The following is a 22,609-nucleotide window of genomic DNA, read 5'->3' on the forward strand; positions in this document are numbered from 1 at the left end:
GCTGGTTTTGACCTTTAAAGCCCTTCACGGCCTAGGACCCTCGTACCTACGGGACCGCCTCTCCCGGTATGCCCCACGGAGAGTCTCAAGGTCCATAAATAGCAACACCCTAGTGGTCTCTGGCCCTAAGGAAGTTAGATTGGCTTCAACCAGAGCCAGGGCCTTTTCAACTCTGGCTCCGACCTGGTGGAACGCTCTGCCTCATGAGACCAGGGCCCTGCAGGATCTGATTTCTTTCCGCAGGGCCTGTAAGACAGAGTTGTTCCGCCTGGCCTTTGGCTTGGAGCCAATTTGATTCCCTCCCTCTTTTTCTTTTTTCTTTTCCTTTCTCCTCCTGCGATGAGGCTACATTTTAATATTTTAATGTTTCAATATTTTAATGTTGTATTTTAATTTTGTTTTTAAGTTGCAATCATTCAACTTGTTTTTTTTTTATTGCTTGTTAGCCGCCCTGAGCCCGGCCTTGGCTGGGGAGGGTGGGGTTTAAATAAAAATTTATTATTATTATTATTATTATTATTATTACTAGCCAGGATGGCTATGCTCTGTCTCCACAGCTGAAGGCAGCGTTGCTGTTGTGAGTCACTTTGAAGATGATTCGGCTACAGAAAAGAGGCGTACGGATGAGGGGTCCGTCAGGAAGGCCAAGGAAGGAACCAGGCCGGCAACTCCCAACAGGACTTTTTCGCTGCTACGGTTCTGCCACGTCCAGGTCTCTATGGGCTTTGCCTTCCTACCCTATTAGGGGGCTGAAGTTGCCAAGCGTGGACTGTGGGCGGCAGGTGAGGAGGGGGCGGGATAGCAGAGTGAGGGGACGTGAAGCTAATGGAAGATGAGGGGCAGATGACAGGCACATGAAAGATTCATGGCTCGGTGGCAGGGGGCTGGGAAACGGCTTGGATGGTGGGCTGGGGGTGGGGAGGGTTCAGGCCGCCATGATCTCAGGATTGCAGAGGTGAAGCTAAGAGATTCACATGGAGGTTGCCCAAGAAATACTGTTTTTGTATGCCACAACTGCAGCCAGAATTTTGTTGGCCCAAAACTGGAAACTACAAGAAGTACCAACAGTGGAAGAATGGCAGATGAAGATGATGGACTTTTCGGAGCTGGCCGACCTGACCGGAAGAGTCCGTGACCAGAAGGAGGAGGAGTACCAAGAGGAATGGAAGAAATTCAAAGTCTATTTAGCTAAATATATTAACTTAAATAGAATTACTTGCGAGTATCAGATAGGCCTAGGATTTAAATATGTGATGTTATAGAATACTATGTCTAAAGTGAAAATAAAAAGAAAGAAAGATGTTAATTGCCTAAGTATATTTTATGTGAAAATAGTTTTGGAAAACTGTTACAATGATATACCGTATTTTTTGCTCTATAGGACGCACCAGACCACAAGACGCACCTAGTTTTTGGAGGAGGAAAACAAGAAAAAAAATATTCTGAATCTCAGAAGCCAGAACAGCAAGAGGGATCACTGCGCAATAAAAGCAGCGATCCCTCTTGCTGTTCTGGCTTCTGGGATAGCTGCGCAGCCTGCATTCGCTCCATAAGATGCACACACATTTCCCTTTCCTTTTTGGAGGGAAAAAGTGAGTCTTATAGAGCAAAAAATACGGTACATTGAAACTCAGCTTGGGGGAGTCAAGGAAGTCATCCAACAATGTAAACAAAGTGGAATTATTATATTTAAGATTTTTGTTTGTTTGTGTATTTGTGTTTGTTTTTAAATATGGAAAACCAAAAAAAAATTTTTTTGGGGAAAAAAGGAGATTCACATGGAGGGAGGCCGCAAAAAGCCAGCCTCTGTTAGAAATGGAGAAATAGGGGGGGGGCACCTACCTGCTCACCTGGCTGTTCCCATCCCTCCTGGCTTGGCTGGGACTTGGATCAGCGGCTCCTTCTGCAACGAGAGACAACAACAAAATATAAGACAAAAACCAAAAAATATAATCCAGAAACAATGGAAATGTGTAAATGATTATTTCTGTAAATATTGTAAGATAAGATGTTAGAAGTTACTTGAAAGTACCAAAGAGGCCTAGGACTAGAATAAGAATGAATTCTAAAAGATTATGGACTAGATTATTAAGAGAAGAGGATATTAAACTGAAGGAATTAATTTTATGAGAAATATGATTTTGGAGAGCTGTTACAAAGCGATTCAATGAAATTCAGTTGGGGAGGATTTGAGGAAGTCAGTTAACAATGAAAGTTAAATTGGGTTTTAGAAGTAATAGGTCTATTATTTTTGTTTTATTTTTCTTTAGTATTGTAATGTATGTTTCTTTTTGTGTGTTATATACGTTATGTTTGTGATAAATGTTGAAAATTAACTTTAAAAAATTGGAAAAATAAATAAATAATTATTTATGTAGACAAAGATTAAATGTAAGGTATCGGTTGTGTTTAGAATAGATTTATGAAAGATTTCGAAAACTTATTGATTAGAATATTTGTGTGAGATGGTATGGGAAAAATACAGAATGACAGATACAATCTTGCTTAAAATGTATGTAGGAAGTGCAGTGTAAGCGATGGAAGTCAGCCAATGAAATTTTATTATTATTTTCATATTGAGATATTTCTGGAATAAATTTGGAAGAAATTCTTCGAACTTTTCTTCTTCTTTTCTCCTTATTTATTATTCTTTTTTTCTCATTTGTTCCTTTTTTCATATATGTGTGCTTATTTGAAATATATATATGTATGTATTTGCAATATTTTGCTTGCATTTTGTAACAATTATGTTAAATAAATTATTTATTTTAAACACACACACACACACACACAAAACACAAATGGGTGAGCAGCTCCAAATGGGTAAGCAGGTCTCAGAAGTGCCTTCAGCCTCAGCGCCTGAAGCACACGGAGAAGAGGAAATTTGGGGCAGACCCAGGTGCTTGATTCATTCACCTGCTGAGAATGATGGAATGCCTGATGGGACACCATCTTCACAAATCCATCCGTGGAGACAGAATCACAGAACTGTAAAGGTGGAGGGGAACCCCAAGGGTCATCTAATCCAACCCCCATGAAATGCAAGAATCACAGCAAAATAACCCCCGGCAGATGGCCAGCCAAGCTCTGTTTAAAAACCTCCAAGGAAGGAGAGTCCACCACTTCCCAAGAGAGTCCGTTCCTCTGTTGAATAGCTCTCACCGTCAGAAAGTTCTTCCTAACTCAGCACGAATCAAAAGACCCAGAGCTGTCCCAGCAGGAAACTGTTAAGTTGTGGGTGAACATATCAGACGACACAGCGATTCTTCAAACAGCTCTTGTTTCTTCACAGGCCAGAACAGAACTGAGCTGAAGGGTTCAGCCAACCTGCTTATATTGAGCTCCACTACAACGCAACAGTAACCACTTTCTGTAACTATCCAATCACTGAACGTCACTTCCAATTCCTTATTTGCATATGTGGACCTGAGTGAAAACTATCTACAGAATCCCCCTGCTGGCCCAGGGTGAGAACTTCAGTACATAACAGAAACCAAAGGAGGGACAACATCTGAGATCAACACAGCAACAGCAACAGCAGCACCACAAACAACTATTTACAAACTGAGTCCCTTTTTCCCAGCTGTGTTCAGCTAACAGTCTCTTCCCCACAACTCCATTTTTATGCATGTTATTTGACTCTTATTCAATTTCAATGTGTGTGTTTTTAAGAAAATCTTCATTATTTTTCACATAGACAAATATACATAACATATAAAACAGAAAACGATACAAATGAACAGAAACAACAAATGAAGAAAAGATAAAGGAACAAACATAAAAGAGCACAATATATTACACTTACATGACAAATTAAAATACAGTGATACCTCGGGTTAAGTACTTAATTCGTTCCGGAGGTCCGTTCTTAACCTGAAACTGTTCTTATCCTGAAGCACCACTTTAGCTAATGGGGCCTCCCGCTGCCACCGCGCCATCAGAGCACAAATTCTGTTCTTATCCTGAAGCAAAGTTCTTAACCTGAAGCACTATTTCTGGGTTAGCGGAGTCTGTAACCTGAAGTGTATGTAACCTGAGGTACCTTCCAATAGTTCTCATTACGCTGCTTGTGTTATCTGTATTCTTTGCACAGATTCCTACTATTTTAACATTTTCATTCCACTTCCCCAACAACAAACACTGGGCTCCAAGCAGCTCACCACAGTCACAATAGGGGAGGGGAAACAAATGCTGTAAACACTGGAATATCAAGCACATAAATAAAGCAAACCAGAACCATTAATTTATGGAGCAATGAATCCAACTCAGTAAAATCACAGCAACCCAAAATTTCAGAAAGAGCTGCTGAGCCTGTGAAGACATGTGGGGGTCTCTCTCTTAGCTCAGTGGAGGGGAACTGGCTCCGCTGGGTCTGGGTCTGCCAGAGAGGCCTGTCTCTGGGCTGGTGACCAGCAACTGATCCATGCCCGCCTCTCGCGCCCGCCTGGCACTTGCCAGCCAAGGGAGAGGTAATGAGCCCTTTTGTTGCAAGCAGCAGCCCCCAGGGAAGGCTCCAGAGGAAGGCCCTGGCAACAGCCAGGCAGGCGGAGGCGCTTGGCTGACAAGCAGAGCCAGCCCTAATGAGCAGCCTGCTTTCTGGGAGGAGGAGGCAGCAGTGCTGAGGTGGGTGGACGGTTCTTGCTCACCCTGGTGCTTGCTTGTTGCTAGCAGGGCTGAAGCTCAAGGGCAAAGCATCTGCCTTGCATGCGGAAAATCCCTGGTTCCATCCCAGCTGGAACTTCCATGTTGGGCTAGGAATGATTCCCTGTCTGGAATTCCAAAGAGCAAATACTAAGCCAGCTAGGCCAAGGATTTGGTTGGCGCTGTGGTGTAAACCACTGAGCCGAGGGCTTGCCAATCGGAAGGTCGGCGGTTCGAATCCCCGCGACGGGGTGAGCTCCGTTCCTCGGTCCCTGCTCCTGCCAACCTAGCGGTTCGAAAGCACGAAATGCAAGTAGATAAATAGGTACCACTCCAGCGGGAAGGTAAACAGTGTTTCCATGCACTGCTCTGGTTTCGCCAGAAGCGGCTTAGTCATGCTGGCCACATGACCCGGAAAAACTGTCTGCGGACAAAACGTTGGCTCCCTCAGCCAGTAAAGCGAGATGAGCGCCGCAAGCCCAGAGTCGTTCACGACTCAACTTAACTGTCAGGGGTCCTTTACCTTTTAAGGCAGCCTCTGAGGCCCCTAACTTTTTGCTTCAAAGAGAAAGGGAGGAAGAAGAGCAAAGAGCAGACACTTGGAAAGACCCATGAGGAAGATCATTTCGCAGGAAAAACAGAAGGAATATTTAGGTAACAATGATACAGAGCCTTTCTCAAGGTGCATCTGCGCAAAGGTAACTCCATGATAGTTCAGATCCACACATCGAAGTCCACAGAGAGTCCCAGGCCCAGAGGAATTGGAATTTGGTTTTGTCCCTTCTCTCATAACAGGCAATAGTGACATATCCACAATAGCAAACAGCTACATAAAGGAACAGAATGCAGCCATTAGCCACAGATGAAACAAAGGGATTTCTGTATGGCTGCCTTAAGAACTCAAGAACGTAAGAAAAGCCTCCTGGATCAGGCCTGCAGTAGTGGACTTTGGGCTCTAAAATTTCAGAGGCACCCTGGGCAAGGCTAAAATAAAGTGCCCCCCCCCCCTTGCGCTCTCTTCTACACCATTGTTGTGGTGCCCCCTGCAGCACATTGTAGCACTCAGTGCAACCACATCGGCCGCACCACCCTAAAACCACCCCTGAGGACAGTGGCCCATTGAGCCCAGGATCCTCTTGTCACAGTGGCCAGTCAGATGCCTGTGGGAAACCCATGAGCAGGACCTTGGACTACTGCAATGCGCGCTACGTGGGGCTACCTTTGAAGGTGACCCGGAAACTACAACTAATCCAGAATGCAGCAGCTAGACTGGTGACTGGGAGCAGCTGCCAGGACCACATAACGCCAGTCTTGAAAGACCTACATTGGCTCCCAGTACGTTTCCGAGCATGATTCAAAGTGCTGGTGCTGACCTTTAAAGCCCTAAACGACCCTGTATACCTGAAGGAGCGTCTCCACCCCCATTGTTCTGCCCAGACACTGAGGTCTAGCACTGAGGGCCTTCTGGCAGTTCCCTCACTGCAAGAAGCCAAGTTACAGAGAACCAGGCAGAGGGCCTTCTTGGTAGTGGCACCCGCCCTGAGGAATGCCCTCCCACCAGATGTCAAAGAGAAGAACAGCTACCAGACTTTTAGAAGACACCTGAAGGCAGTCCTCTTTAGGGAAGCTTTTAATGTCTAACAGACCACTGTATTTTAATACTTTGTTGGAGGCCGCCCAGAGTGGCTGGGGAAACCTAGCCAGATGGGCGGGGTAAAGGTAAAGGGACCCCTGACCAATAGGTCCAGTTGTGGCCGACTCTGGGGTTGTGGCACTCATCTCGCTTTACTGGCCGATGGAGCCGGTGTACAGCTTCTGGGTCATGTGGCCAGCATGAATAAGCCACTTCTGGCAAACCAGAGCAGCGCATGGAAACACCGTTTACCTTCCTGCCGGAGTGGTACCTATTTATCTACTTGCACTTTGACATGCTTTCGAACTGCTAGGTTGGCAGAGCAGGGACCGAGCAGCGGGAGCTCACCCCGTCGCGGGGATTCAAACCACCGACCTTCTGATCGGCAAGCCCTGGGCTCAGTGGTTTAACCCACAGCGCCATCCACGTCCCTACATGGGCGGGGTATAAATAATAAATTCTATTCTATTCTATTAAGAGCAACTCTTCCCTCCTGTGGTTTCCAGCAACTGGTTTTTCAGAAACATTGCTGCTTCCAGCTGTGGAGGCAGAGCTAGCAGCCATTGATAGCTTTCTCCTCCATGCATAGGTGCCAACTCCCTCGGGCCCTGGGTGCCCAAGCACCCACAAAATTCCCCATGAAGGGGCTGGGCACCCATGAAATTTGGTGCCAAGGTCATGCCTGCTGCATGGCACCCATGGCCCCCGGCACCCATGGTCACGGAGCTAAGATGGCACTCCTGCCTCCATGACTTTATTTTTTAATCATTCTGCTGGCAAATGTATATGTATAATTTGTGTCTTTTTGAACAGAAAAGCTATATAACCATTTAAGAAACAAAAGGAAAGGCTGCAGCAAAAAGTGCAAAGTTTCAAAGGTGCAACTACATCCTAGCCCAACCTTTTCGTGTCTGGTGGTGCCCGCCAGATGTTTTGGACTATAACTCCCCATCAGCCCACCAGCACATCTGGTTGCAGAGGGCTGCCCTGAGGCTCCCCTTGCCCCTCCCTCAAACATGCACAGCTTGTTCATAAAGGATCCAGAGTTAGGAGTGAGCAGTGAAGATGTTGCCAAATACGGTTGCTGACACTGAATTGTTCAGGCTGTTAAAACAAAGAGAGGTTGCAAAGAGCTCCGAAAGGACCTCTCCGAACAGAGTGGATGGGTGGAAAAATGGCAAATGCAATTCAATGTCAACAAGGGTAAAGTGATGCATGTTGGAGCAAAATAATAAATAATGATGATGATGATGTCATGTGTACCCTCATGGGGTCTTAACTAGCTGGTACTGACCAGGAAAGAGAGTCCAGAGAAACGGACACGGAGCAATGGATCCAAACTACAAGAAAGAAGATTCCACCTAAACATTAGGAAGAGCTTCCTGACAGTAAGAGCTGTTTGACAGTGGAGTTTGCTGCCAAGGAGTGTGGTGGAGTCTCCTTCTTTGGAGGTCTTTAAGCAGAGGCTTGACAACCATATGTCAGGAGTGCTCTGATGGTGTTTCCTGCTTGGCAGGGGGTTGGACCCGATGGCCCTGGTGGTCTCTTCCAACTCTATGATTCTATGATTCTATTGTTCTGAGCGGCTGCTTCTGCAGCAAATAGATACCTAAAGGGCTACCAGAGTTATTGTGCCTGCTTTACCTCTGGTCCACAAAAGTTCCAACCACAATAAACCTGTTAAGTTTTTAAGGTGCTGTTGCCTCCAGAATTTGTCCTGCAATGATTGCAGAAGGAACAAGCCTCTAGAAAAAGTTGGGTGAAATCGGGAAGGGCAGCGTGTCTCTTTCTGCCGCTCCTCTCTCTGTGCCTCAGTTGCCTCATGTCCTTGCAGCTAAACAGAAAAGCTCTTTCCTGGACGGCAGGGGATTATGGAGGCATCTGGAATCCCCCATGGAAGATGCTGGGACCAGGCGTGTCCCATTCATCTGGCCTGAAAGCCGGGTCTGTGTGCGGCGGCAGCGTTAGCAGGCAGGGAGCATGAAGGGCACATTGTGTGTGCCGGAGAGGCCGGCCACTCAGGCCTGGCAGCATCCAGACACTCAGATTTTCCATAGGCATTTTCCATAGGCTCAGAAAGTCAAGGGGAGGGCAAGGAGGACTGGGTGAGGAAGAGACGTCCCTTTGTTCTCAAGAGGGTGTATGAGGCGGCTCTCGGGGGGGGGGGGGGACTTTTGCATGAGCCAGCTGCTGAGGTGCTCTGATCCGCATCACCAAGTTGGCTCCTCAGGTAAGGCTTCCCAGTACGTTTCCGAGCACAATTCAAAGTGTTGGTGCTGACCTTTAAAGCCCTAAATGGCCTCGGCCCAGTATACCTGAAGGAGTGTCTCCACCCCCATCGTTCAGCCCAGACACTGAGATCCAGCGCCGAGGGCCTTCTGGTGGTTCCCTCGCTGTGAGAAGTGAGGTCACAGGGAACCAGGCAGAGGGCCTTCTCGGTAGTGGCGCCCTCCTTGTGGAACGCCCTCCCAGCAGATGTCAAAGAGAACAACTGCCAGAATTTTAGAAGACGTCTGAAGGCAGCCCTGTTTAGGGAAGCTTTTAATGTTTGATGCATTACGGTATTTTAATATTTTTTGGGAAGCCGCCCAGAGTGGCTGGGGAAGCCCAGATGGGTGGGGTATAAATTATTATTATTATTATTATTATTATTATTATTATTATTATTATTATTATTATATTCTGGGAAGTCACTGACATAAGGGAGCTATTCAGCTTGAGCCAGCAGCGCTTCCCTTCCTCACAAAACGTAACAACATAAGCAGAGCCTTCTGGATCAGGCCAATGGCCCATCTAGTCCAGCATCCTGTTTTCACAGCGGCCAACCAGACACCCATAACGGGAAACTCACAAGCAGGACCTGAGCACAAGAACAGCCTCTCCTCTTGCAGTTTCCAGCAATACGTATTCAGAAGCATCACTGCCTCTGACCATGGTGCGAAAATAGAGGCAGAGCATAGGCATTGTGGTCGGTAGCCATGGGTGGAAAAATTCACAGAGGAATATAAGGCTAGCCCTCTTTTAAAGCAGACCAAGCTGGTGGCCTTGACTGCCTCATGTGGAAGAGAGTTCCATAGTTTAACAAGGCGCCAGCCCAGCTAGTGGTTTTCACAAGGGGCTGGTATACGACCCAAGCTGTCAATAGACTAGAAAGCGTGATTCTGCACCAGTCTGGTGCCTTCCAGGTGTTCTGGACTACTACTCCCATCAGCCCTGTATGAGGCACAGAGACATGTCACTGGGGCTGATGGGAGTTGTAGTCCAAAACACCTGGAGGACACCAGGTTGGCGAAAGAGCTGCACCCATCACTCTGCATCTTTGCCCAGGTGGACTAAAAGGATCAGGACAGCGGCAGCAACGCCTCATTCAACCCGTTTCCCCCTCAAACTGCTATGCAGACCCTCTCCAGTGGCTCTGCAGCGACTTGGACGAAGCCCAAAGACCCCTTCCAGATATTTTGGGATGCATCAGTCCCAGCCAGCGGTTCTGATGTGAATCAGAGTCCAAAACCCGCGGAGGAAGGTTGCCGGAGCTCCGCCGTGTGAACGGGTTTTGCTCCACTCAAGCCGCGTTTCTGTTAACGTCCTGGTGGCGCAGAGGTCTCCTAGGGCAGCAGTCGAGATCTCTGCCCCGGAGAACCTACATAGGAAATACTCAAAGCGAGCCGAGAGCGCCCGACGGGGCGGAGGCGCGCAGTGGCGCTTGGGCTGCCTTTCGGCTGGTGCTGAGCGCCCTCGGTGGTGCTTATCTGTTGCGCCCAGGCAGGGGCCCGCCCGGCTCGCGCCCCCTCCGACCTCGCGGCGCCCCGCCCAGCCCGCCGGCTGCCAGCAGATAAGCAGAAGCCGCGGGCGCCCAGCCAGACCCAAGGGTGCCTCTGAGCGCGTCCAGAGTTCCCACCAGCGGGGCTTCCGACAGCCGAGGAGAGAGAGAGGCAGCCGGCCCGGGCCTTCCCCGCCTCGCTCCCTTCCTCTCCCGGCTGCACGAGCTCGCGGGGTCAGGAGGCCGCGGCGATGGAAAAGCCGCTGACGGTGCCAGAAGCGCGCTCGGCCGGGTCACAAGTTCCAGAAGCAGCCGGGAGGGCCGGCCGGACTCGCCCACCGAGGGGCCCGCAGGCAGGGAGGCAGCGGAGGCGCCCGTCGGGCCTTGCACCAGGAATCCCCACGATCTGGCCAAGGCTTCTCGATTTGTTTGTTTGCATTTTATTGGGTTTTACAAACAAGGACGTTTTCCAAATAAGTATACCGAGTTTTCTCATGTGCATCACAACAAATAGCATAATAAATGTGGAAAAAATATATCTGCAATATACGTTTCATTGTTCGTGGTCAATGTTTTGCATTTTTATCCTACCTGTTTCTCCAAAGAGATCGAAGTGGCATTTTCTTGGTTCTTTCCCCGCACCTCATGTAATCCCCACAGTGGCGTAGCGTGGGTTGTCAGCACCCGGGGCAAGGCAAGTAATTTGCACCCCCTAACCCGTGGATTTGCGCCCCCTAACCCAAACCCCCAGATGTTGCGCCCGGTGCGGCCAGCCCCCCTGCACCCCCCACGCTACGCCACTGAATCCCCATAACAACCTTGTGAGGTAGGTCAGGCTGAGAGGCAGTGACTGCCCCCCCCCCAACGTTATCCAGCGAGCCTCCTGGCCAAGTGGCGATTCAATCCTCCGTCTCCCAGTTCTAGTCTGACACTCTGACCATTACACCACACTTCCCCCTGTCTATACCGCCCCCACCAACTGGATATATGGTACAGGTATGCAGGTCATGCTGCCAACTTGGAAGTGCATTTCCTCAAGTCCCCAGTAGACCTGGGCCGGGTGCCACCTGCCACCTTGTGACTCCTCGGTTCACCTGCGTGTCCTCTGTTGGCATCACCCACTAGGTTGCGCTGCCCTTCAGCTCCTTCTAGAGTCCCAGGAGCCCCTGGAAATGGGTGCCTGGGGCTCCAGGATGCCTGCTGGACATCTAGGACCAATGACCAGGGAGGGCACCACCAGTGGCACTGGCAGGGAGCCTCTGGCGCACTCATAGGCAGGAGCAAAAAGCCTTGTGGGTCTGCCTGGGACATAAAGTAGCTTTCCTCCCATACATTTAGCTGTGATTTCTGCATAGAAGGCGGTTGAACTGGATGACACTTCCAACTCTGCAATCCTGTTATTCTATAGGGACGCAGGTGGTGCTGTGGGTTAAACCACAGAGCCTAGGCCTTGCCGATCAGAAGATTGGTGGTTCAAATCCCTGTGACCATTAGGTCCAGTCGTGGCCGACTCTGGGGTTGCAGCACTCATCTCGCTGTATTGGCCGAGGGAGCCGGTGTACAGCTTCCGGGTCATGTGGCCAGCATGACTAAGCCGCTTCTGGCGAACCAGAGCAGCGCACGGAAATGCCGTTTACCTTCCCGCCGGAGCGGTACCTATTTATCTACTTGCACTTTGACGTGCTTTTGAACTGCTAAGTTGGCAGGAGCAGGGACTGAGCAATGGGAGCTCACCCTGTCACGGGGATTCGAACCGCCAACCTTCTGATTGGCAAGTCCTAGGCTCAGTGGTTTTTCTTTACCCCTCCATCAAATCAGACTGAAGCTGGTTTAGGGGAAAACTGCGTCAAGCAGAGCATCTCACAGGAGAGAGAAATGGAGTGTGGCTAATGTGCAGACACCCCACTCCCCAAGGCAGCAGCGGGAGCGCATTGGAGTAAACAGAGGTGTGTCCACTTCTCTCGTTCCATCTGAAGAGCCTCCATTGAATCACAAGCGACTGGCAGCTCAAAGCCACAAGTTTCCCATGGATTTCTGAGGGTGGCAGTGGCAGCGGCGGTGGAGGGGCTCAAGGAAGTGCCCCTCCCCCCTCTCCCTTTTCAGCAGAGTCCATTAGAGACAATGAAATCTTAATGTAGGAACCAGCAAGTTAATGGCACAGAAACTGCCATAAGGAGGGAGCTGAGCGCAGTCAGGCTCAGGGAAAAAGCAACACACACACACACGCACACACAAACACACCCTTTTTCTATATAGGATGTCAGTTCTGGCCTAGATATGCCCTTTTCGCAAGGCAGACGATAGCAGGCCCTTCCTGGCATTGGTGATCTGTGAGGAAGAGAGCAAGGGAGTACAAAACCATCACCATCACCCCCAAAACTGGCCTGGCTGCTGCTATTTTTGCTTCTAGGCCAGTTGCCAGAAAGGGTATGCCCTCACCACAGCCCCACTCAGAATTTTCCATTTCCAAAGCTGGCATCTGAGCCACAGGTGCAGAAGGCAGAGCAGGTTCCACCTGGAGATTTGCAAAGATGCCCAAAGTCTATGTTGTGGGATGTGAAACCCAAGAGCAGTCAAGTACAACATTCCTAGAGTGAACATGTTTACACACGGGGATGAATGCCTGTCCAGCCAGCAGGTAAACTTCCTGTTTCTTTCTGGCCTGGGACAGACTTCCTGTGCGTGTGACTAGACGTGGGCGTGGCCTCACCTGTGCAGGTAATGACAAAAGCACAGGACAGGGCAGCCATCTTTGACTACATGCATTGAAGAAGCAACATCTGCTTAGCCAAAGATGCTCTCTTGGCCAGCCAAGAGAGAACAAAGGGACTGTCTCCTTATGAGATAGTTTCCAGGTATATGTTACTTTTCTAAGCCAAGTCTGCCTTCTGGGATCCTATTGTGAACAGAATGATGTGTGAGTAAACCTTTTTATACTTTTATAGAAGACTGTGTTGTGTCTTATCTTTTATGATGGAATAAGGGGGAAATACCAGAACAATTATTATAGAGGCTTTAGTGAGCCTGAGCAAACGCATCCGCTGCGAGTTTAAAAAGGGGAATGTTACTCTGCTGAATTGCGGAACTTGTTTACACAAGTTGGAAAGGCTATAATCAGACAATATATCCTCTCCTGCATCCCTGAACATCCCCACAAATGTTACTGCAGTCAGCCAGCTTCTGGATGCACCCCGTCTCGCCCTCCACCTCAGGCAGCACAATAGAATGGGCCAGTCCTGCTTCCTGCAAACAAGCAACCAGAAACAAGTCACTGACTGTCTAGTTTGTTAGAAGCTTCAGATGCAGGCGAGAGTGTTTCAAGCTGGTGGGACAAAGCGTCAGCAGCTGGGCTGATGTTTCCTGCTGAACAGAACGAGATGGAAAAATGAAGTCCAGATACACACATTTCCTCTGCTGTTGCAAGCTACACAGCTGGGCGTGTTGCATCCCAGACTTGCCTTGGATCTCAGCCACCCCCAAACAGGGTTCAGCATTCCAGGCAGCTCCTGCTGTTCGGTGGGAGAGAGAGCAGGCACTGCAAACGAGCTTCTTGACCTTTCTGGTGCCTGTGCCAATCGCTACTGAGCTGAGCTGCCTCTCAACTCTGCAAAGAGAAGGCTGCCTGGGACGCTTACAAGGAGGAACTGCTGCTGAAGTTAATAATAATAATAATAACAATAACAATAACAATAATAATAATAATAATAATAATAATAATAATAATAATAATGTATTATTTATACCCAACCCATCTGGCTGGGTTTCCCCAGCCACTCTGGGCACCTTCCAACAGAACACTAAAATACAATAACCTATTAAACATTAAAAGCTTCCCTAAACAGGGCTGCCTTCAGATGTCTTCTAAAAGTCTGGTAGTTTTTTCTCTCTTTGACATCTGGTGGGAGGGCGTTCCACAGGGCGGGTGCCACTACCGAAAAGGCCCTCTGCCTGGTTCCCTGTAACTTGACTTCTCGCAGTGAGGGAACCTCCAGAAGGCCCTCAGCGCTAGACCTCAGTGTCCAGGCAGAACGATGGGGGTGGAGACACTCCTTCAGATATACTGGACCGAGGCCACCTTCAAAGGTAGCCCCATGTAGAGCGCATTACAGTAGTCCAAGCAGGAGATAACTAGAGCATGCACCACTCTGGCGAGACAGTCTGCAGGCAGGTAGGGTCTCAGCCTGCATACCAGGTGGAGCTGATAAACAGCTGCCCTGGACACAGAATTGTCCTGCACTGGGTGATTTTGGGGCCGTTGCTGCCTCTTAGCCTCACCTCACAAGGTTAATAACAATAACAATAACAATAACAATAACAATAACAATAACAATAACAATAACAATAACAATAACAATAACAATTGATTATTTATACCCCGCCCATCTGGCTGAGTTTCCCCAGCCACTCTGGGCGGCTTCCAATCAAATGTTAAAAACAATATAGCATTAAATATTAAAAACTTCCCTAAGCAGGGCTGCCTTCAGATGTCTTTTAAAGAGAAGATATCTGCTTATTTCCTTCACATCTGAAGGGAGGGCGTTCCACAGGGTGGGCGCCACTACCGAGAAGGCCCTCTGCCTGGTTCTCTGTAACCTCACTTCTCGCAATGAAGGAACTGCCAGAAGGCCCTCAGAGCTGGACCTCAGTGTCCAGGCTGAACGGTGGAGGTTGAGACACTCCTTCGGGTATACTGGACTGAGGCTGTTTAGGGATTTAAAGGTCAGCACCAAGACTTTGAATTGTGCTCGGAAACGTACTCGGAGCCAATGCAGTTCTCTTAGGACCAGTGTTATGTGGTCCCGGCGGCCACTCCCAGTCACCAGTCTAGCTGCTGCATTCTGGATTAATTGCAGTTTCTGGGTCACCTTCAAAGGTAGCCCCACGTAGAACACATTGCAGTAGTCCAAGTAGTCCAAGGTTGTTATGGGGATTAAATGAGGAGGGAGAAGAACCATCTACACCACCTTGGGCACCTAGATGATGCTTGGAGTTCCTTCCTTCTACAATTTGATGATTCTATAAAATGCAACAAACCTACTAAATGGCTCTCTTACAGCACACAGTTTGGCAATAAGGACCTCCAGGGAATTTGAAACCCACCCCGGACTGGTGGGGAGAAAGGAAACTTGCCCAGCAGAAAAGTTACTGGATGTTTTGATGCCAGGGACTCTGCAAAGCTTTTCATGGGAATCCAGAGTTATTCGCTTGGGCAAGACCACAAAGAGTGGCTACTAGTCATGATGACTGTGCTCTGCCACTACAGTTGGGGCCCTTAATGCTCCACCCCCATCGTTCAGCCAGGACACTGAGATCCAGCGCCGAGAGCCTTCTGGCGGTTCCCCAGGTCCCTGCAAACTTTTTATTATTTTTTATAAGATATTTATTCAGAGTTTAAAAGTTACAAAAAGGAAAAAAGAACAATACAAAATACAAAGAAAGAATACAACAACAACAAAGAAATAAAAATAAAATAAAAATAAAAATGAAAAATATATTCACTTCAAAATATAAAAAGAACTGATTAGACCTTTACATAACTTTCTTCCTTTACTTATCTCCTTGACCTCCCCTTACCTCCCAATTTTGTATTCTAGTTCAAATCGTTATTTCAGCAAATCCTTCCAACCTTATTTTCATTTAAGTAATTTCATTTATTATATTATAATTTAACGTCCTCTCTTTCATCAAGTTCATCAACTCATTTTTACTTAATCCTTTATATTATTTCTACCAAAATCACCTAATTTTCTTTTTCCAACATCTTTCTAACATTCCTTAATTTTACAACATTTCTGAAGATATGCTTTAAATTTTTTCCAATCTTCCAACCCAGGTCCCTGCAAACTTTAAAAAGAAACTCAAACTTCCTGGCTGACAGTCTCCTCGTCCCCGTCCCCAGCCCCGCAGTGCCTTCTCTCAGAGTCTTTCTGGCACAAACCTTATCAGCCAGCTAAGGGCCTTCCCTGTCTCACTGTGTGCCTGGATGTGCACAAGTGCATTAGGGAGGGCTGCCTGGTGGGAAAAAACAGACCTTTCAGCCTCCTTTGGCAGCTTCCTGGCAGCCCAGCCCTGGCACTGCTGCACTCCCAAAACTCTGGATCTGAATGTCCGGAACACGGAAGAGCAGAGAACAGCCGGGTGACATTTCCTAAGTTCCTTTGTGGTGAGGCAATGAGGGGAGGGGAGAAGAGGTCAGGGCATAAATCTGGCAGCTGGAAGGGCCCCCCTTCCTCATCAGCTGGAGACCCCCCAATCTCTGTGCCATCCTGACTGTCTGCTTAACTAAGGGCTCCTCATGTCCTCCTCTCCAATGCTCTAAGGATAAAGAAGTGCTCCTAAGCTGAGAGTCAACCAGGGCAGGATCTGTTGCAGGCAGGATCTGCTGCAGTCTTGCCCAACAGGGGTCTTTGCTCTCTGGAAGGGTAAATGTTTTGCACCCAGAAAGGTGTCCAGTTCTATCCCATGGCTGGAAAACAGCCTTGTTCAACTGGTGGCATCTTCAGGTGCTGCTGGACACCCCGCAACCCTCACCTTCAGCCAGCAACATGGGCAGTGGGTGAAAGGAACTGTGATCTAGCAACATCTTGAAGGTGGGATGGAAGGTTCAGAGGCTTCCCACTGCTAGTGTGGACAACCCTAGTCCCTGAGCTAGACAGACCAGTGACTAGGCTTAGCACAAGGCAAGCTCCTACATCCCCCTAGAAGCATCTCGGCTGATGGGGAGGCTTTTCTGTGGGATGTGACATAAGCAGTCAAATACATTTCCTGTTTGCCTAGAGTGGACATGCAGGGGAGTGTTGGTCCAGCCAGTAGAACTTCCTGTTACACCTGGTCTGGAGCATCCTTCCTTTGCATGTGACCAGGTAGGTGGGCGTGACCCTTCCAGACCCCACAAAAGGTGCAGTCCCGCATCCACCTTCCTCTTTTAATGCCTTTTCTTCTCTTGGACTGCACTGCTGGCTCTCAGCTAGCAGCATGTGAGATGAGTTCCCACATGGGATGAACTCAAACCCTCTTCTGTAACTCTCAAGCCTGCCTTCAGGGATTCAACTGTGAACTGAATGTGAGTAAACCTCTTATTACTTTTAAAAGAAGACTGTTTTTATTCTTTATTATTTTAGGAATGCCAAACTGGATTGCTTAATCAGATCCTGAAGCTGAGACTCCAAGACTTTGGCCACCTCTTGAGAAGAGAAGACTCCCTGGAAAAGACCCCAATGTTGGGAAAGATTGATGGCACAAGGAGAAGGGGACGACAGAGGACGAGATGGTTGGACGGTGTTCTTGAAGCTACTAAATGAGTTTGACCAAACTGCGGGAGGCAGTGGAAGATAGGAGTGCCTGGCGTGCTCTGGTCCAGGGGGTCACGAAGAGTTGGACACAACTAAACGACTAAACAACAACAACAAATCTGCAACTAGCTTCCTGCTGTGTAAAGAGGGGAATGGACTCTGCTGTGTGAATAAATTCACAAGCGTGAGTTAGGAAGGACAATATTTAATGAATATATCCTGCTACCCACAACATTCCAACATTTTCCAGAGGGGGAGCAGGACTGTGTTGGTTGGTTTATCCATTTATGAAGTCAGCATTTGGGAAGCCAACATGCCTCTTGGCACTTCTCTGAGACTCTCCCATCATGATGAGCATGGACTGGTTTTCCCAATCCTCAGAACGAAGCCTAAGTGTTGTCCTGCTGGATCCGACATCACTAGCCCTCCCTAATTCCCAGGGGTTTGGTCTGCAGGTATCTACTTTGCTGAAGGTAGGCAGGTCTGGCCAGTGCCTGGTTGAGACCACCTGAGAATGCCTCATCCATGCCTCCTTGGGTTCCATGATGGAAGAAGAAGAAGAGTTTGGATTTGATATCCCGCTTTCACTCCCCTTCAGGAGTCTCAAAGCGGCTAACATTCTCCTTTCCCTTCCTCCCCCACAACAAACACTCTGTGAGGTGAGTGGGGCTGAGAGACTTCAAAGAAGTGTGACTGGCCCAAAGTCACCTAGCAGCTGCATGTGGAGGAGCGGAGACGCGAACCCGGTTCCCCAGATTACGAGACTACCGCTCTTAACCACTACACCACAGGAAGGCGAGATATAAATATAAGAACATAATTGACCAATCTGGACTAGACCCACCTCCTAAAGGTCCACAAGAGCATCTTCAGAGCTCCAGCGTTCTGTGTTGCCAAGAGTGGCCAGCTGGATACACCTGAGAAACTCAGAGCCAGGGCTTGAGGCCAATGGCCACCTGTCCCAGCTAAGTAGAACTTGAAGGTAGACTGCCTCTATGATGGTGTGGAGGCTCCACAGGTCTCCTCAGAGGAGGTACATTCAGTGACATCCTGAATGTACTGGTTTGATAAGCAGAACTGGCACTGCTACACGTGCCACATCAAACCTTTTCTGCATTTGTAAGAACCTGGTCTTTCAGTGCGACAGCATCTACACGTCAGAATTCCCTTCCCATTGACATAAAGCCCATTGACGTTCCCTGCACTCTTTTGGGCACCTGCTGAAAACATTTTTTTTGGACAAGTCTGTCCAGACGTTTAGCAAGTTGATGAGAGTTTTAATCTGTTTTTAGTCTATATTTAATTTAACTTTCTCAAAGTTTTAAATTATTGTTGTTAATTCTTCTTATGGAAAGTTTTATTATTTTATCTTTCTGTAAACACTTTGAAGTGTGTGTGTGTGTGTGTGTGTGTGTGTGTGTGTGTTTTACAACCAAACGGTCTACACATTTCATGAGATAAATAAATAAATTACATCCTGAAAATTGGGGCTAGGCCATAAAATTCATTAAAAAGAACAGAATAAAACACACATGCCAAATCCATACCATCTCCAATTAGGATCACACCCATTCCAGCACTGGGCACCAAATGCCAGGTGTTATGTTGCTTCCTACGAATGCTTTGACAGAGGAGTTCCAAAATTGCCAGAACGTCTGATGGGTCCACTATGTGGATGGGGCAAAATGAATAGAAGGGGGCTCTCAGCAGACTGGAGAAATAGGACAGGAGGACAGGAGCCAGTTTTTATAGCCTTGGTCCACAAGTGGTTGTTCTTTATCATTAACACTGAACCTTTGAAGTGTGAGCCAGCCAGGACACTGCAGCACAAGAGTAGCAGAACCCCACAACCCAATGCTATCAGGAGACAGACTGAAGAACACACACTAGTGGAAGCCTCTGATCAGCCTTCAAGGACAGCTCCTCGCACCGCGGTAGCCTAACCTGCACCCCGGAGATGGACAGCTGCCGCTTGTTCGGACATGTAAATGAGTCACAGCTGCCTCATCACCGGAGGGGCAACTCACACAAAAAAGCGCGCCCCTGTCCATCGCAACAATCTGGAGGTCTAGATCTCGCAGTTCGTCTCACAGCTAAGCTGATTTTAATTTAACAGGATTGCCTGTGTCAAGAGGAATTTGCTTTCGCTTCATTCAAAATGTGTGGCAAACATTCTTACAACTCATGAACTGCATACCAAAATGACCACGTGGTTGATATCCCAAAGGGGGACACGATTCCGTTCAGCTTTCTCTGCCTCCTACCCGATTCTCTCTTCCTCCTCTCTCCCCACCCCAGCCCATTTTTCCTGGAGACCCCCAAGCAACTTTCATGTCCATCTTAATCCCCCCCTTTGAAAGTCCCCCCTTTCATCAGGTATTATTTGGGTCCCTTCCAACTCTACATTTCTATGATTCTTCAGCAGCTGGGACAGGCATCTTTGGGGACATTGCCCTGCTCCCTTCTGGCTCTCAGCCTCTTTGTCCAATTCAGCATGAAGCATCTCCTTCTATTCTTTCCCCTCTCACTTGTAAAGGTAAAGGGACCGACCCCTGACCGTTAGGTCCAGTCGTGGCCGACTCAGGGGTTGTGGCGCTCATCTCGCTTTATGGCCCGAGGGAGCCGGCGTACAGCTTCCAGGTCATGTGGCCAGCATGACTAAGCCACTTCTGGCGAACCAGAGCAGCGCACAGAAACGCCATTTACCTTCCTGCCTGAGTGGTACCTATTTATCAACTTGCACTTTGACGTGCTTTTGAACTGCTAGGTTGACAGGAGCAGGGACCGAGCAACGGGAGCTCACCCCATCGTGGGGATTTGAACCACCAATCTTCTGATTGGCAAGTCCTAGGCTCTGTGGTTTAAGCCACAGCGCCACCCAAATCCCTCCCTCTCACTGGTGCCAGACAGCTAATCTCCTCGGGCATTTGGGCCTTACCCTCAGCCCCAGGAGGGAGCTGCTCTCCAAAGTGCAGATGGCTTGTAAAATATCCCTTTCCTTTGCCAGGAGAAACACAGGAAACCTCCCAGCTCGCACTGAGCATGGACTGCAGCATGGGCTCCAGGAACAAGTAGCTGGAAAGCTCAAGGCGTTTAGAAAGAAGAGCATCTCTCACCAAAGTAAACAAACACCAAGACCAACATGGAAACAAACTGCCAGGCGCATTAACACCAGGGGACCAACTAATAATAATAATAATAAATTTTATTTATACCCCGCCCTCCCAAGCCTCCAGGTGGCTAACACCAAATATAAAAACAATTGATCGAAATACAGCTTAAAAAACAAGATTAAAATACAACATTCAATCATTAAAATGCAGCCTCATTTCAGTGGAAAAACTCGATCAAAAACCTTTCTGGGGATAAGAACGTCAAGTCTTCACCAAGGTTAACTATCCAGACTGGTCCCACGTGGGCCAGAAAAAAGCCAGAAAAAAGTCCCCAAATAGGAGTTCCAACACAGAAGGAGAAAGGAAAAAGGAAAGAGGGGGAGGGAATCAAATTGATTCCAAGCCAAAGGCCAGGCGGAACAACTAGGGATGGAGTTGGGCCATTAGATGGCATGGGGAGGGGAAGGTGTGCTAAAGGATGAAAAGGAAATTGCAGAGAGGCTGGATGAATTATCTGCATCCCATGTTAGTCACCTTCCACCCAGAAGCCCCAAATGTAACACAGAACGTAAGAAGAGCCTGATGGATGAGGTCAATGGCCCACCTAGGGCAGCATCCAGTTTTCACAGTAGGCAAAGAGATACCCCTTCTGCGAAGACCACAAGCAGCAAGACCCAAGCACAAGATCCTTCTTCCATCCTGTGGTTTCCAGCAACTGGTAGACAGAAGCACTGCTGCCTCCCTTAGGTGCCAACTCCCTGGGGCCCTGGATGCCCGAGCACTCACAAAATTTCCCATGAAGGGGCTGGGCACCCACAATGTTTGGTGCCAGGGCCATGTACACTACATGGCACCCACTGCCTCGGGCACCCATGGTCACGGGGTCAAACAGGCACTCCTGCTGCCTCCAACAATCTTTTCCTTCCAAAGGAGTTTCCAAAGGAGCCAGTCCGGTGTAGTGGTTAAGAGCGGTGGACCCATAATCTGGTGAACTGGGTTTGCTTCCCCGCTCCTCCACCTGCAACTGCTGGGTGACCTTGGGCCCCTCTCAGCCCCACTCACCTCAGAAAGTGTTTGTTGTGGGGGAGGAAGGGAAAGGAGATGGTTAGCTGCTTTGAGACTCCTTAAAGGTAAAGGGACCCCTGACCATTGGGTCCAGTCGTGGCCGACTCTGGGGTTGCGGTGCTCATCTTGCTTTATTGGCCGAGGGAGCCGGCATACAGCTTCCGGGTCATGTGGCCAGCATGACTAAGCCGCTTCTGGCGAACCAGAGCAGCGCACAGAAACGCCATTTACCTTCCCACCGGAGCAGTACCTATTTATCTACTTGCACTTTGATGTGCTTTTGAACTACTAGGTTGGCAGGAGCAGGGACCGAGCAACGGGAGCTCACCCCATAGCGGGGATTCGAACCGCTGGCCTTCTGATCGGCAAGCCCTAGGCTCTGTGGTTTTAACCCACAGCGCCACCAGTGATAAAGCAGGATATCAAATCCAAACTCTTCTTTTTGTCAGTAAACATGGGGATAAGGGTGGCCGCCAAACAGATCTAGTGTTGCGCTGGTGTGAAATGGCACCCCTGAGGTCTTCCACTGGCACCCCATAAAGACTGTGAGTCTTCCCCCACCTGCGGCCCCCTTGCCATGCGGTGATGACAGTGATTACCTCTCCTCCCCACCCCCCAAGAGTAGATACTGCTGAAGGAAAAAGTTGGAAAGAAGAGGAGTGGTCTTCTGTGGCTGTTAGAGAGTCACTTGGCAGCGGCACAAGAATTGCTTAGATATGGGGGGAACCCTGGACATGCCCAAGGATTAAGGCTTTCTGGGAAATGATCTACAATGAAATGAAAAAGGTATTTAAATACACTTTTCTGAAGAAACCAGAGGCCTTTCTCCTGGGCATGGTCGGCCAATTGGTGCCTAAGAAGGATAGAACTTTCTTTATGTATGCTACAACAGCAGCAAGAATACTTATTGTGAAGTACTGGAAGACACAAGATCTACCCACCCAGGAAGAATGGCAGATGAAGGTGATGGACTACATGGAACTGGCGGAAATGACCGGCAGAATCCGAGACCAGGGAGAAGAGTCGGTGGAAGAAGATTGGAAGAAATTTAAAGACTATTTACAGAAACATTGTCAAATTAAGGAATGTTAGAAGGAGGCTGAAA

At 48.5% G+C, this 22,609-nt stretch overlaps 1 protein-coding gene across 6 annotated transcripts in view; it reads right to left on the minus strand.

The window, feature by feature from the left end:
* Nucleotides 1-22,609, minus strand: part of DMTN (dematin actin binding protein) — a 68,125-nt gene that overhangs the window by 40,544 nt on the left and 4,972 nt on the right. For all 6 annotated transcript variants that reach the window (XR_014567599.1, XR_014567600.1, XR_014567601.1 and 3 more), the window contains exon 2: nt 1,843-1,903. The gene's annotated coding sequence lies outside the window, so the exon portion shown is untranslated. The remainder of the gene's footprint in view (nt 1-1,842; nt 1,904-22,609) is intronic.

This window comes from Podarcis gaigeae (genome assembly GCF_964106915.1).
Source record: "Podarcis gaigeae genome assembly, chromosome: 8".
NCBI classification, from domain to species: domain Eukaryota; kingdom Metazoa; phylum Chordata; class Lepidosauria; order Squamata; family Lacertidae; genus Podarcis; species Podarcis gaigeae.